The sequence below is a fragment of the Acipenser ruthenus genome, chromosome 52 (genome assembly GCF_902713425.1).
Source record: "Acipenser ruthenus chromosome 52, fAciRut3.2 maternal haplotype, whole genome shotgun sequence".
NCBI lineage: Eukaryota > Metazoa > Chordata > Actinopteri > Acipenseriformes > Acipenseridae > Acipenser > Acipenser ruthenus.
This window is the reverse complement of record NC_081240.1, coordinates 1,008,583-1,024,644: the sequence shown is the minus strand read 5'-3', so window position 1 is coordinate 1,024,644 and position 16,062 is coordinate 1,008,583. Positions and strand designations below refer to the sequence as shown.

The window sequence follows — 16,062 nt, the reverse complement described above, 5'->3', positions numbered from 1 at the left end:
AGAGAGGTGTGGTAAAGCATAGGGAAGCATTGTAAAGCACAGAGAGGTGTGGTAAAGCATAGGGAAGCATTGTAAAGCACAGAGAGGTGTGGTAAAGCATAGGGAAGCATTGTAAAGCACAGAGAGGTGTGGTAAAGCATAGGGAAGCATTGTAAAGCACAGAGAGGTGTGGTAAAGCATAGGGAAGCATTGTAAAGCACATGGAGGTCTGGTAAAGCATAGGGAAGCATTGTAAAGCACAGAGGGGTCTAGTAAAGCATAGGGAAGCATTGTAAAGCACAGAGAGGTCTGGTAAAGCATAGGGAAGTATTGTAAAGCACAGAGAGGTGTGGTAAAGCATAGGGAAGCACTGTAAAGCATAGAGAGGCATGGTAAAGCATAGGGAAGCATTGTAAAGCACAGAGAGGTCTGGTAAAGCATAGGGACGCATTGTAAAGCACAGATAGGTCTGGTAAAGCATAGGGAATAACTAAAGCGCAGAGAGGTCTGGTAAAGCATAGGGAAGCATAGGGAAGCAGTGTAAAGCACAGGGAGGTCTGGTAAAGCATAGGGAAGCATTGTAAAGCACAGGGAGGACTGGTAATGCATAGGGAAGCATTGTAAAGCACAGAGGGGCATGGTAAAGCATAGGGAAGCATTGTAAAGCACAGAGAGGCATGGTAAAGCATAGGGAAGCATTGTAAAGCACAGAGAGGTCTGGTAAAGCATAGGGAGGCATTGTAAAGCACAGAGAGGTCTGGTAGAGCATAGGGAAGCATTGTAAAGCACAGAGAGGTCTGGTAAAGCATAGGGAAGCATTGTAAAGCACAGAGAGGTTTGGTAAAGCACAGGGAGGTATTGTAAAGCACAGAGAGGTGTGGCAAAGCACAGGGAAGCATTGTAAAGCACAGAGAGGTCTGGTAAAGCACAGGGAAGCATTGTAAAGCACAGAGAGGTCTGGACTCTAACCCTGGGCTTGAGACTCAGCTCAGTGATTTGGATTCCTGAACAGCTTCTTAGTAAAGGTATTATTCAGCATGCCGCCGCACCATGAACTAATAAGAAAAGACTTTCAGTACCTGGCAGGCTCTTGTGACATATCAGGCGGGTCATTCTCTTTACTCCTTCTTCTTCTCCTTGGAGTCGGGTCCATGCCTCTCTCTACTGAATCACTCGTTCCTCAGTTAGCTGGGTTTCTCCTCTGCAACACAATTGAAACAAGTCCGTTGTTAAAGAGTACAGCGCTTCAAATGTCATTTTTCTTTCTCTTTCTTTAGAGCGGCCCCTTATCTTTTCATGCTGTTTGAAATCATCCAGACCGCTTCTTGTTATCACAGTTACTCAAATGCTGGGTTCGTTTTTGGAAACGTCTGGGTTGCTAATTGAGTGCCATGGGAGCATTGTATTTTAAACAGTTTTGTATCAATTAAGATTATGTTTCATTTTGAATTATTAATTTTTAACTTTAAATATACAGTTTAATTCTAACAGTTACAAAAGCACTTAATAGGAAAAACAAAAACTATGATCTTTTTGTATGTTTTGTCCAGTTGTTCTGCTTGGATTTTGGTGTCTGACTAAATTTATATTAGAGCTTGAGTTTCTCGCACTGTTCATGTCGTTAGGGTTACCCGATTTGCCCTGAAAAACTAAATAAGACGTTCTTTTTCTCCAAGTCACTGACGCAGTACCAAAATAACAGTATTGTGCAGTAAAGAAACAAGGACCAGGGGTCACAAATGGAGATTAGATAAAGGGGCATTCAGAAACAGAAAATAGGAGGCACTTTTTTACACAGAGAATTGTGAGGGTCTGGAACCAACTCCCCAGTAATGTTTTTGAAGCTGACACCCTGGGATCCTTCAAGAAGCTGCTTGATGAGATTCTGGGATCAATAAGCTACTAACAACCAAACGAGCAAGATGGGCTGAATGGCCTCCTCTCGTTTGTAAACTTTCTTATGTTCTTACGTATTTAACACAATAATAGTTTTATCAAATTATAGTGGAATAGTTGTATGCTTTTGTCTTAGAAAATATCAGTTTACAAAAGCTCTCTTATTTTGCAGACTCCATGTTCACAAGTATGCGGAAGCCCCTTTGGCAGTCAGCATACTCTGACATCATAAGTCACATGACCGGAACCTGCGTGATTTCGAGTTATTTTGCTTAAACATCAATAATATCCGAACAACGAAGAAGAAGAAGCGAAAAGGACGGAAAATACAAAGAAAAAATGATGTAGCCTATCATTGTGATAAGCTGAAATATTGAAGTACCTTGACAAGATGTTTTGCCGGTATGCAGTTCCGGGGCGTACCGGCTGACTTTCAACTCTGATTATTAGTATTATATTTATTATTATTATTATTATTATTATTATTATTATGGATATAGTTTTATTATCCACTATCCTCAACAATACGAAGTATAAAATCGACTCGCACAAGCGCTCCTCTTCACTGTAGCTGAAGCGAGCTGCGGGTCACATGACACAGGAAGTAAATGTCTTCAAAGCAGTTCCTTGGGTTGGGCAGCAGCTGGTTCATGACGAGAGAGAAACACAGACCTGTTCAGAGTCATGCGAGTCACGAACGACTTTAAATAATCCTGTGTGTGTCTTTATCTCACCTCGCTCGACCCGCTGACAAGTCTTGACAGCCCGCTATTAATAATGAACCGGGGAAATGCTGAGGTTCCCATGCAGCTGTGGAGACATCTTTGTTTGCTTCTCCTTGAAGTCATCTCCGTGTCTGTATCTCCGAAATCACTCCTTCCGCAGTTAGCTGTGTTTCGACTGTGCAACACAACTGAAATCATTAATGAGGGGAGCACAGAGCACCCCGATATACTCACAGCAGAACAGCCTCCATTCACAAAACCTATAGCAACGCGATTAACGAGGGGAGCACAGAGCACCCCGATATACTCACAGCAGAACAGCCTCCATTCACAAAACCTATAGCAACGCGATCATTAACGAGGGGAGCACAGAGCACCCCGATATACTCACAACAGAACAGACTCCATTCACAAAACCTATAGCAACGCGATCATTAACGAGGGGAGCACAGAGCACCCCGATATACTCACAGCAGAACAGCCTCCATTCACAAAACCTATAGCAACGCGGTCATTAACGAGGGGAGCACAGAGCACCCCGATATACTCACAGCAGAACAGCCTCCATTCACAAAACCTATAGCAACGCGATCATTAACGAGGGGAGCACATATTTGCAATTTCCAGTAAAATGTAATGTTTCTATATTCCAATCTGTGCCAAACGTCACTTTAGAAACCCGTATATTATGAATGTAAAGCCTAGTCCGGGTCTGTCCCGCGACACATCCGTTTCATTTACACTGTAATGCGGACTCACATGAACATAATATTTCTACCTGTGCTGAGTGGGAGCTGCACAGGGACTGTGTTTTACGTAACTTCGTTAAACTGCAATAAACTCTCTGTCAGACTTTCTGTGTCCTCACCTAGGACTGTATAAAGCAGGATAGGACAGTCAATCCCGTGATGCAGTTCGGTACTCAATTACAGGCGCCATTTGTGGAGCCCACTCAGTACTGAATACATTGCGGAGATGCTGTGGAGCCCACTCAGTACTGAATACATTGCGGCGATGCTGTGGAGCCCACTCAGTACTGAATACATTGCGGAGATGCTGTGCTGCAGCGCCAGGATATACCGGTATTTTTTTAATAACAATACAAAATATCATTAATATAAATTGCCTGACTGTTATTTATGCGAATTAATGCTTGATTATGTGAAGAAACATTTTGCCAGGGCGAGCGTGAATACTTTAAAAGCATTGCGAGCGCGCTGTGAAAGAGCTCTACGGGCTCCAGAAATTTGCCAATGTTTACTAACTCCGCCCCCTTGTGACGATAGGACTGACACACACACACACACAGGTACTGACACGCAATCACACACACACACAGGTACTGACACCCATGCACACACACACACAGGTACTGACACATACACACACACAGGTACTGACAAGCATGCACATACACACACAGGTACTGACACAGACACACACACACACACACACACACACACACACACACAGGTACTGACACACACACTGACACACACACACACACACACACACACACAGGTACTGACACACACACACACACACACACAGGTACTGACACACACACACACACAGGTACTGACACGCATACACACACACACACAGGTACTGACACCCATGCACACACACACAGGTGCTGACACACACACACACAGGTACTGACAAGCATGCACACACACACACAGGTACTGACACAGACACACACACACACACACACACACACACACACACACAGGTACTGACACACACACACACACACACACACACACACACACACAAGTCATTTGCAATACTGTAAAACTTTATTTTTGCTTCATTTTAATTTTTCTGAAGGGAATTGTCCTGGCTAGTTTTTAATTTATATCGTGTGCAATTTGAGAGTTGCCTTGCAGTTAATTCAATAATGCCCTTGATAACACTGTAAAGTAAAAATGCATTATTTTCTTAGAGGCGGATCGACAATTATAAAAAGAAGGTGAAGAGGGGAGAGCATTCCAGTGAACCCAGAGTTAAACTTGAAAAAGGGCTAAGAGAGGCATCGATGTGTTCGACAGTGAGAACTTATCAAAACAAGGTCCGCACAGGGTTTTATTCCTTACAGAACACATTTTTAATGTATTAAAGGCATTTAAAAGAAAAATCAAAATACAAAACATAGATGATGTGACTGGATATAATAAAATACAATATTGGGATTGCACTGTTGCAGGACGGGAAAAAAAGACGTTGTGCGCGAGGTGTGTTGCGGGAGATATGCTTGAGCAAGAGAGAGAGAGACAGAGAAAGAGGAAAGTTTTGAAAATATGGCGGCACGCTATTGAAGACCACAAGTTTAGCTGTGATTTGTTTGTTTTCGCAAGTATAGTTGTTGGATGTTTTACAGAATAAAGAAAAATAACGAACTATTCGAGTGAGCTGTGTTTCAGTGTTGCGGTGAGAGCTGTGGCTGGAGTGCGTGTGGAACCTGGGGAGACGTGTTGCTGCCGAATTTACATCGGGTTTGAGAAAATAAACTTTTGTTATAGTTTTTCCTGATCTGGACAATTGCATTTTCATCGAACTGTCTTGACTATTTCATGCTGATTTTTTTTATTACGGTGGAAAAGGAGAGCGTACTACTAGTTTTATTGCTCTTAAACTAATGGAAGTTTACTGCGATTTGTTCTAAACACAGATGCGCTTTATTTCTGTTTCTTTCATTTCTCCTGCTTCTTTGGATAAACGTGCTGGAACTCTTGTGCAACATTTAATTAATATATTGTTTGTTGGATTACATGCTCTATAATTGTAAATTGTTTTCCTGTATTGCAATGTATTGCAACCTTATTAGTTATGCTATATAGTTTTATTACTTCTATATTTGCATATTATTTCATTATTTCTATATTCTAGAGGAAGTAGAGCCAGTCTTCTGGTGCAGGCGGAGCGGAGAGGTCGAGTGGGGGTGTAGGGAGAGATGAGGGTCTGGAGGTAGCTGGGTGCAGTCTGGTCAGTATTAGACTTGCATTGTTATGTCTACATGGTAACACAAACATACTGGTCTCGCATGGGAACTTCCTTCTTCTTATTGTCGTTTCTGCCAAGTTACAAGTGCTGCTACATTTGTAAGCAATCGATGTAAAGTTTCCAGTTGGGTAGCTCTCGCAGGTGAGGTGTGCTTTTAAGGATCTGGCCGTGGATTTCCTCACTGGGACACTGGGGAGCTCATATTATTTATTTTCTTAGCAGACGCCCTTACCCAGGGCGACTTAGAGTTGTGATTGTATTTTGTAATTTGTGTTTTGTGACTGTATTTTTATTAATATTGTGTTTAAAATACAGGGATAATCACAAAATATACAGTTTTCTATATGCTTTCACATAAAATATATAATATATCTCATCATGATGGGATTATGATCTTAATGTCATCAACTACATATAATTTTGTGTCAATCATTTATTTTCTCATTAATAACACAGTTTTGTGGGAGGTTGATTAATGCATTTAAACACAATGACGTTAATTCACCCATATTGAAAGACGCTGTGATGCATTTCCCTACGGTGGCCCTGAAGTGCAAAACGAAAAAAAAAAAAACTGGTGTGAATTTTTTTTAAAAAAGGTAGCAAAAATAATAAAATGTGAGCATTTTAAAAAAAGGTTGACAAAAAACACATTGTCAGCATTTTAAAAAAGGGTGGCAAAAAAATGTGAGCATTTTAAGAGTGGCCAAAAAAATGTTTGTGAACATTTTAAAAGTGTGGACAAAAATGCGCATTTTTTTTTTTCAAGGGGGCGTAATTTATAAAGGGGTGTAATTTTTTTAAACGTGTGTGAAACTTTGTAGATGCGCTACAAATAAAAAATGTGTGCCAGAAATGACGTAAGAGTACTTCCGGGTCTAAAACAGGAAGTTTTCACAAGATTAACTGACTTGTTCCGCATTCTTTTGCAGTTTTAGCGCCATATTATACGTGACGGGCATTTTCTACCCCCATTGACTGAACATACGCCCAAAATAGAAGCTGTTAGGGTATGTACGAAACTAAAATGGATTTTATCAGTTTATTTTGTAGGTAACAATTACTGTTTTGGTCGGTGGCAGAGCTGTTCTGGCCTTTGTTTGACCTCAGTCGACTAGTTGAAGCTGTGTTCATGTGTTGTTTTGTTTTTCCTCAGTCGACTAGTTGAAGCTGTGTTCATGTGTTGCTTTGTTTTTCCTCAGTCGACTAGTTGAAGCTGTGTTCATGTGTTGTTTTGTTTTTCCTCAGTCGACTAGTTGAAGCTGTGTTCATGTGTTGTTTTGTTTTTCCTCAGTCGACTAGTTGAAGCTGTGTTCATGTGTTGTTTTGTTTTTCCTCAGTCGACTAGTTGAAGCTGTGTTCATGTGTTGTTTTGTTTTTCCTCAGTCGACTAGTTGAAGCTGTGTTCATGTGTTGTTTTGTTTTTCCTCAGTCGACTAGTTGAAGCTGTGTTCATGTGTTTTGTTTTTCCTCAGTCGACTAGTTGAAGCTGTGTTCATGTGTTGTTTTGTTTTTCCTCAGTCGACTAGTTGAAGCTGTGTTCATGTGTTGTTTTGTTTTACCTCAGTCGACTAGTTGAAGCTGTGTTCATGTGTTGTTTTGTTTTTCCTCAGTCGACTAGTTGAAGCTGTGTTCATGTGTTGTTTTGTTTTACCTCAGTCGACTAGTTGAAGCTGTGTTCATGTGTTGTTTTGTTTTTCCTCAGTCGACTAGTTGAAGCTGTGTTCATGTGTTGTTTTGTTTTTCCTCAGTCGACTAGTTGAAGCTGTGTTCATGTGTTGCTTTGTTTGACCTCAGTCGACTAGTTGAAGCTGTGTTCATGTGTTGTTTTGTTTTACCTCAGTCGACTAGTTGAAGCTGTGTTCATGTGTTGTTTTGTTTTACCTCAGTCGACTAGTTGAAGCTGTGTTCATGTGTTGCTTTGTTTTTCCTCAGTCGACTAGTTGAAGCTGTGTTCATGTGTTGCTTTGTTTTTCCTCAGTCGACTAGTTGAAGCTGTGTTCATGTGTTGTTTTGTTTTTCCTCAGTCGACTAGTTGAAGCTGTGTTCATGTGTTGCTTTGTTTTTCCTCAGTCGACTAGTTGAAGCTGTGTTCATGTGTTGTTTTGTTTTTCCTCAGTCGACTAGTTGAAGCTGTGTTCATGTGTTGTTTTGTTTTTCCTCAGTCGACTAGTTGAAGCTGTGTTCATGTGTTTTGTTTTTCCTCAGTCGACTAGTTGAAGCTGTGTTCATGTGTTGCTTTGTTTTTCCTCAGTCGACTAGTTGAAGCTGTGTTCATGTGTTTTGTTTTTCCTCAGTCGACTAGTTGAAGCTGTGTTCATGTGTTGCTTTGTTTGACCTCAGTCGACTAGTTGAAGCTGTGTTCATGTGTTGCTTTGTTTGACCTCAGTCGACTAGTTGAAGCTGTGTTCATGTGTTGCTTTGTTTTTCCTCAGTCGACTAGTTGAAGCTGTGTTCATGTGTTGTTTTGTTTTACCTCAGTCGACTAGTTGAAGCTGTGTTCATGTGTTGTTTTGTTTTTCCTCAGTCGACTAGTTGAAGCTGTGTTCATGTGTTGTTTTGTTTTTCCTCAGTCGACTAGTTGAAGCTGTGTTCATGTGTTGTTTTGTTTTTCCTCAGTCGACTAGTTGAAGCTGTGTTCATGTGTTGTTTTGTTTTACCTCAGTCGACTAGTTGAAGCTGTGTTCATGTGTTGTTTTGTTTTTCCTCAGTCGACTAGTTGAAGCTGTGTTCATGTGTTTTGTTTTTCCTCAGTCGACTAGTTGAAGCTGTGTTCATGTGTTGCTTTGTTTGACCTCAGTCGACTAGTTGAAGCTGTGTTCATGTGTTGCTTTGTTTGACCTCAGTCGACTAGTTGAAGCTGTGTTCATGTGTTGTTTTGTTTTACCTCAGTCGACTAGTTGAAGCTGTGTTCATGTGTTGCTTTGTTTGACCTCAGTCGACTAGTTGAAGCTGTGTTCATGTGTTGTTTTGTTTTTCCTCAGTCGACTAGTTGAAGCTGTGTTCATGTGTTGTTTTGTTTTTCCTCAGTCGACTAGTTGAAGCTGTGTTCATGTGTTTTGTTTTTCCTCAGTCGACTAGTTGAAGCTGTGTTCATGTGTTGTTTTGTTTTTCCTCAGTCGACTAGTTGAAGCTGTGTTCATGTGTTGTTTTGTTTTTCCTCAGTCGACTAGTTGAAGCTGTGTTCATGTGTTTTGTTTTTCCTCAGTCGACTAGTTGAAGCTGTGTTCATGTGTTGTTTTGTTTTTCCTCAGTCGACTAGTTGAAGCTGTGTTCATGTGTTGTTTTGTTTTTCCTCAGTCGACTAGTTGAAGCTGTGTTCATGTGTTGTTTTGTTTTACCTCAGTCGACTAGTTGAAGCTGTGTTCATGTGTTGTTTTGTTTTACCTCAGTCGACTAGTTGAAGCTGTGTTCATGTGTTGTTTTGTTTTTCCTCAGTCGACTAGTTGAAGCTGTGTTCATGTGTTTTGTTTTTCCTCAGTCGACTAGTTGAAGCTGTGTTCATGTGTTGCTTTGTTTTTCCTCAGTCGACTAGTTGAAGCTGTGTTCATGTGTTGTTTTGTTTTTCCTCAGTCGACTAGTTGAAGCTGTGTTCATGTGTTGCTTTGTTTTTCCTCAGTCGACTAGTTGAAGCTGTGTTCATGTGTTGTTTTGTTTTTCCTCAGTCGACTAGTTGAAGCTGTGTTCATGTGTTGTTTTGTTTTTCCTCAGTCGACTAGTTGAAGCTGTGTTCATGTGTTTTGTTTTTCCTCAGTCGACTAGTTGAAGCTGTGTTCATGTGTTGCTTTGTTTTTCCTCAGTCGACTAGTTGAAGCTGTGTTCATGTGTTTTGTTTTTCCTCAGTCGACTAGTTGAAGCTGTGTTCATGTGTTGTTTTGTTTTACCTCAGTCGACTAGTTGAAGCTGTGTTCATGTGTTGTTTTGTTTTACCTCAGTCGACTAGTTGAAGCTGTGTTCATGTGTTGTTTTGTTTTACCTCAGTCGACTAGTTGAAGCTGTGTTCATGTGTTGTTTTGTTTTTCCTCAGTCGACTAGTTGAAGCTGTGTTCATGTGTTGTTTTGTTTGACCTCAGTCGACTAGTTGAAGCTGTGTTCATGTTTTGTTTTTCCTCAGTCGACTAGTTGAAGCTGTGTTCATGTGTTGCTTTGTTTGACCTCAGTCGACTAGTTGAAGCTGTGTTCATGTGTTGCTTTGTTTGACCTCAGTCGACTAGTTGAAGCTGTGTTCATGTGTTGTTTTGTTTTTCCTCAGTCGACTAGTTGAAGCTGTGTTCATGTGTTGCTTTGTTTGACCTCAGTCGACTAGTTGAAGCTGTGTTCATGTGTTGTTTTGTTTTTCCTCAGTCGACTAGTTGAAGCTGTGTTCATGTGTTGTTTTGTTTTTCCTCAGTCGACTAGTTGAAGCTGTGTTCATGTGTTGTTTTGTTTTTCCTCAGTCGACTAGTTGAAGCTGTGTTCATGTGTTGTTTTGTTTGACCTCAGTCGACTAGTTGAAGCTGTGTTCATGTGTTGTTTTGTTTTTCCTCAGTCGACTAGTTGAAGCTGTGTTCATGTGTTGTTTTGTTTTTCCTCAGTCGACTAGTTGAAGCTGTGTTCATGTGTTGTTTTGTTTTTCCTCAGTCGACTAGTTGAAGCTGTGTTCATGTGTTGCTTTGTTTGACCTCAGTCGACTAGTTGAAGCTGTGTTCATGTGTTGTTTTGTTTTTCCTCAGTCGACTAGTTGAAGCTGTGTTCATGTGTTGTTTTGTTTTTCCTCAGTCGACTAGTTGAAGTTGTGTTCATGTGTTGTTTTGACGGCGAATATGATTGTGGGAGTTTCTCCACGTGTGTGTGCATAAGGGGGGTTATGATCAACGCTCAACAGTACCGTTGAATTTAGGTATGAAGAAAATGTGTGATTGAATGGGGGGGAGGTGAAGGTTATTACACACAGTAAATAATACAAAACACACTTTTCTCATACAACAAATGGAGTATTAATGTTGTGTAAACTGCTAAAACAAAAATATATATATATATATATATATATATATGAAAAACGAGTTCCAAAAAGCATCTATTTTCTGTGTTCCTTTTTTTAACATCTGGTAAATTGCAGATGTTGGCGACCGACAGTTTATTATATATATATATATATATATATATATATATATATATATATATATATATATATATATATATATATATGCGGCGAGTTGTATGGGCCCGAGGTGCCCGTGCTCCAACAATATTCAGGAACGTGGGCCCCGCTCCAATGTTTGAGCTTGTATAAGTTACATACATTTTGATGTGATGTCATTATTGTGTACTAAGGCTACTACGATTAAATCGAAAATCAATATAAATACTGGATAATCGATTCAATAATTACATTTTTGTAACGCGCATAGTTAATAACATTATTTAAGTTTATGAACGACACTGCATCGCCCTGCTATTCATGTTAACCACCATCGTACCAGCGAAACAGTTTTGAAAATGCTTTGTAAGTACGCTCCTCTGTGTGTTCGATGGAAACAGAAACGCGCCGTCTTTGATCCAGAGCAGGACGACATGTTATATTTATATCTATCTATCTATCTATCTAACATAATAAGCTGTCGCCAAAATCTGCGATTTTACAGTTGTTTAAATAAAAAACACACACACACTGAACCGAGATGCTTTTTAGTACTTGTTTTTTTATATACATTAATTAATTAAAAAAAAAAAAAAAAAAAAACATTTTTTTTAGCAGTTTACACACATTAATAATACATTTTTGGCAGGAGAAAAGTCTGTTTTGTATCTTTTACTATGTATAAAAACAGCGCCCCCCCCCTCCCCCCATTCAATCCCACAATGCACTATGCGTTTACTTACGTTCTGTAAAATTGTAGACGTTCAGTGTTGGCCAATATTGCTTTTTGTGACGGGGTACATATTTTGGTTTTAGTCAGAACTGTGCAAAACACAATTGGAGTTTTAAAGTTTTTCATTTGGACTTATTTGAAGGACTGCTACAGTAGCCTATTTATGTTCTGCAGCTGTGTGTGTAGTCTTGATTAATAACAAAAAATGACTATGATAGATTTCTTCCATTTATTATAGAATGCAGTTGATGGGAGTCTGTATTAAGTCAGTGGGCTTTTTGGTGTAATTATGTATTTCTGATCTGGAAGTACCCTTTGTAGCTACAAGTGAATTGAGTGTCTATTCTTGTTTGTGTTTGCATAGTTTCATACAAACCAGCATTTTTAACTTAATGGGTTAATGGGGTTGTTTCACAGACCTCGATTAGCACTATTGTTCATATTCCTAAAATCAGTAAGACTTATTCCTAAAATCAGTATAGCTAATATAGTTAAAGGATTGTGCAACTTTGAATTTGTTTTTATTTTTATTATTACAGTTAAAAAAAATGTAGGTTGTTTCATTCCCCACCTTGCCTTTTCTTGAATTTATTATGTGTGTTTATTTCAAGATTTTCATTTGGATTAATCATAATACAGCCCAAATGTTGGTTTTTAATACAGAATTGTACTTTTTTATATTTTTTTAGTTGTTAGTTATACTTGACATTGAAGTTCTGACTAATTAGTCCTTAACAAAGGCGAGAAAACATTTGGAATTATAAAACTTGCATAGTTAAACAATTAACCTCTTGGTTAGCTTTATTACCAAGATACCATTGCAGAATTTGTTTTCAGATTTGTATTATTTGTCTCCTTTCAGGAACTACACTGAGGTATTTGCACCAATCCCTCTCAGTGATGACAGCAGTGTTGAAGACACAGAAGAAACTGTGATAGGTGATAGGTAAGTAGGTTTTTTCTTTGGTTAGCCTATTACTTTCATGATTTACAACAGTAATATATATAAAAAAATATTGTTAACACTACCTGCCAACCATTTCTTTAATATTCATTTTTTTAATTGGAGATACAAAATATTAGGCTATGCAATATTTGGAAATTACTTATTTTGTTTTTCTATTCTTAGAGCTCAAGAAAGCCATATTACAATAAGTAACATCATAGAAGATTTATTTCTTCAAGTCAATAATGCAGCCTGCAGTCGCTTTATAATTAAGAGAGCTGATGTCTGGGATGGAGCGATGCGGGGTTTCCGTAGAAGTAACTATGAACCCCAGAATTCCATGATGGTGAAATTTACGGATGACATTGGAGTCACTGAAGAAGGAATTGATACAGGAGGACCAAAACGGGAGTTCCTTGGTCTTCTAATGGATCACTTGCATAAACATCCCGTATTTGAAGGACCAGAAACACAAAGGTTTCTTAAATATGATGCAACTGGTAATGTTTTTTTCCTTCTTTAAAAAAAATATAATTTTCTTTTGGTTTAACATCTACAAAATTACTGTAAAAAGGTTTCATTTTAAAAGGTTTATATTTTTTAGCTTTACACTTGTCTTCAAGATTGAAGTACAATGGTAAAACTACAAATTAAAAATAAAAATGATAAAAATAAATAACAGTAGTGACTGTATAGACAATGTGCAATATTTTTATATCATATTACACTACATATATTTTGTCAATTTACCAACATAGTTTGGTTGACAAAAATGCTACAGTTTGGTGTAATGCTTGCAACTATTTATGTTAAGGTGAGAAGAATGACGAATACTTCATGGCTGGAAGAATAATTGTTTTTCATCTGGCTGGCTGCAAGACAGTCATTAAAGAATTGGACGACAAGGAGAAACTAGTTGAAGACTTTCTTAAGTGGTATATAATAAAAAGAAATGCATTTGGCATCGAGCGGTAAGTATTCTAAGATTTTATTGTCCGGTTTTAAAATAATGCAATCTTTTATCATGAGCAAAAATAAAAATAGTAATTGACTTACATTTATTTTGAGATTTTAACAGAATACGCATATGGGCCTGGGCCAAATTAAAACTTTGAACCACCCGCTAATCGCAAATTACAAAGCCAGCATTAATGTTGGTTTCCCTCTGGTGTAGAAGGAATAACCTCACAAACAAAGTATCAGGTTTGTAATTTGCGATTAGTGGGTGGGTTAAAGTTTTGATTTGGTCCAGGCCATAGTTGACCAGAAAAATAAATAATTTCCTTTAGCATGAATAGTATGTGATTACCCGGTGTTATTCACACTTTTGCAATTGACAACAGTACATCAGAGACATTATGGTGACCATTTGAAGGGGCTACAAATTAATCAACTAGTTAGACCAGTGGTTCCCAAACCTGTCCTGGAGCCCCCCCTGCCCTCCTGGTTTTTGTTCCAACTGAGCTGCTCTCAATTACTTAATTTAATAAACTAAACAATTGAAAAGGTCTAATTAAGCAACGTGTTAGTTCAACTGAGTGTTTAATTAAGTAATTGAGAACTTGTTTTGGAAGAAAAACCAGCAGGACAGGTTTGGGAACTACTGAGTTTGAGACTCTAATGTAGTAGTGTGCAAAAGGGGTACACTAGATCTACAGACTATTATCTATAATACTTTTACCAAAGTATGAAATTGACTGTGACATCTGTTTTTTTTTTTTTTTTTTTTTGGTTTCATAGATTTATGGAAGGGTTAAAAACCCTTAATGTTCTAGAGCAGGGGTGCACAGCTCTGGCCCTCGAGATCCATTCCAGTCCATGTTTTCATTCCAGGCAGGTTCTAAAATAGTTAATTGAAGCTGTTAAGAGGCAATTAACCAATTTAGGACCCGATTGGAGTAAAGACTAGGACTGGAATGGATCTCGAGGGCCAGAGTTGTGCACCCCTGTTCTAGAGGCAATGAAACAGCACCCTGAAGTTTTTCTGAACCAGTTCTGCTTTGCTCAAAAGAGAGTTACCGCACAGACACTTGAAGATATATTTGCAGTGCAGTTCAGTGACAAGGGTAGCAACAAACGTGCCGTAGAAAGCAGAATTATTGGTTACTGGATTGATTACACCATAGATGCTGATGGTCAGAATTTATAGGAAGAAAAAGGGTGTTCAAAGTTTATCTGTTTTGCAAATAAACCTCTTGATGTCCAAATGAGAGCATTAAATGTCTGTTTGATCATCTATTATCACCTTTTATTTTAAAATTAGTTTGCACATAAAACCTGCTTTTGTGGTCCAGTACGTTACCTATTCTCTCAAAAACTAGACAGTGGCAAAGTTACTGAATGTTTCTGATACAGAATGACCAACTAACTTTAACAGTTATTTTCTAACAATGTATAGATTTAACATTTGGAGAGAAATACAGGTATTACTGAACTTTGTATGTTACTGAAATCCATAAAAGTTTTTTTTTTTTTTTTTCAGAATGTCAAAAGTGCTGAAAAAGCATACATAGGTCTGAACCAAATCAAAACTTTCTCGCCTCTTAATCACAAATTGCAAACCCAGTATTGATAGCAGATGCCCTCATGGGTACAAACAAGAACCCTCTGACAAGCAAAAAGCCGTCATCAGTATGGGGTTTGTAATTTGTGATTAATGGGTGGGCCAAAGGTTTGATTTGGTCTGAAATGTCAACTTGAAGACAGTACATCACCCTTTAAAATGATATCCCCTGCTATTAAAATTATAGGCCTATTTACCGATGAGTAAATTGATTATGGAGGTTTATTGTGTTGTAAGTTTTCATTTTTTTTTCTACAGGAAATTTGTCGCCGGAAGGACCATCACTGCGTGATATTCTCCAGTTTGCTACCGGCCTGTCCTCCATTCCACCTTCTGGTTTCCATCTGCGTCCATCAGTACAGTTTCTTCATAATGGGTCACCATATCCCATTGCTAACACTTGTGGCAATATTATTCACCTGCCAATTACTACAGATTACTATACTTTTCAGAAGAACATGGACTTTGGAATATTAAATTCCCCAGGGTTTGGCAGAGTCTAGAATTATTATAAAAGGGTCATTCCACGCCAACTCAACCAGAAGAGGGACATTTCGTTGCCCGTCCGTGTCGGATTTTCGTTGAAAAAATCACTTGTGGGTTTTCTGACAAGCTGAGTTCAGAAATGATCTTTTTTTTGTTTTTGTTTTTTTTTTAATTTCCCCTTCGACCTGTGACCTTATAAAAGGTCAACCTAAAGTGAGAAAGGGCTTTTGAGAAAAAAATCCTAGGAGCACCCTACTCATTCTGTCAAATTGCCAGACGAGGGGTAACTGACAAGTTTTATTCGAACTTCAGCCTAACCCTTTACCCTGTAGAGGATGTGAGTCCTAAAATGTAAGTATGCTGCAAGACCCTTAGGTCCAGTCCTCCAAATTCTGTGAAAATCTTTTGGTTTCAAGACCCACCACTGGTCATTAAACCCCCTTGAAATTTGAATGTTTGCTATGTGTACCAAGTTTAGGCCGTAATAACTTGCGTGGGGAACTCCAAAAAATCACTCAAAGGTATGTTTGGATAGATATTAATGAGATCTACAAGCATCAAGCAAAATATTTTGGTATCCGGGGAGCTGAGGGGTTATGAACTTGCATA

At 38.7% G+C, this 16,062-nt stretch overlaps 1 long non-coding RNA gene across 2 annotated transcripts; it reads left to right on the top strand.

Annotated features, from left to right (window-relative positions):
* Window positions 1-4,827: 4,827 nt before the first annotated feature.
* LOC117965790 (uncharacterized) lies at window positions 4,828-15,685 on the top strand. Of its 2 annotated transcripts, XR_009320088.1 has the most exons (6): window positions 4,828-5,098; window positions 5,493-6,616; window positions 12,321-12,404; window positions 12,588-12,904; window positions 13,219-13,375; window positions 15,226-15,363. It is a non-coding gene; the product is annotated as an uncharacterized LOC117965790 (long non-coding RNA). The 2 variants fall into 2 exon arrangements; XR_009320089.1 differs by lacking the exon at window positions 5,493-6,616 and having other exon boundaries at window positions 4,834-5,098; window positions 15,226-15,685.
* The last annotated feature ends 377 nt before the right edge of the window (window positions 15,686-16,062 follow it).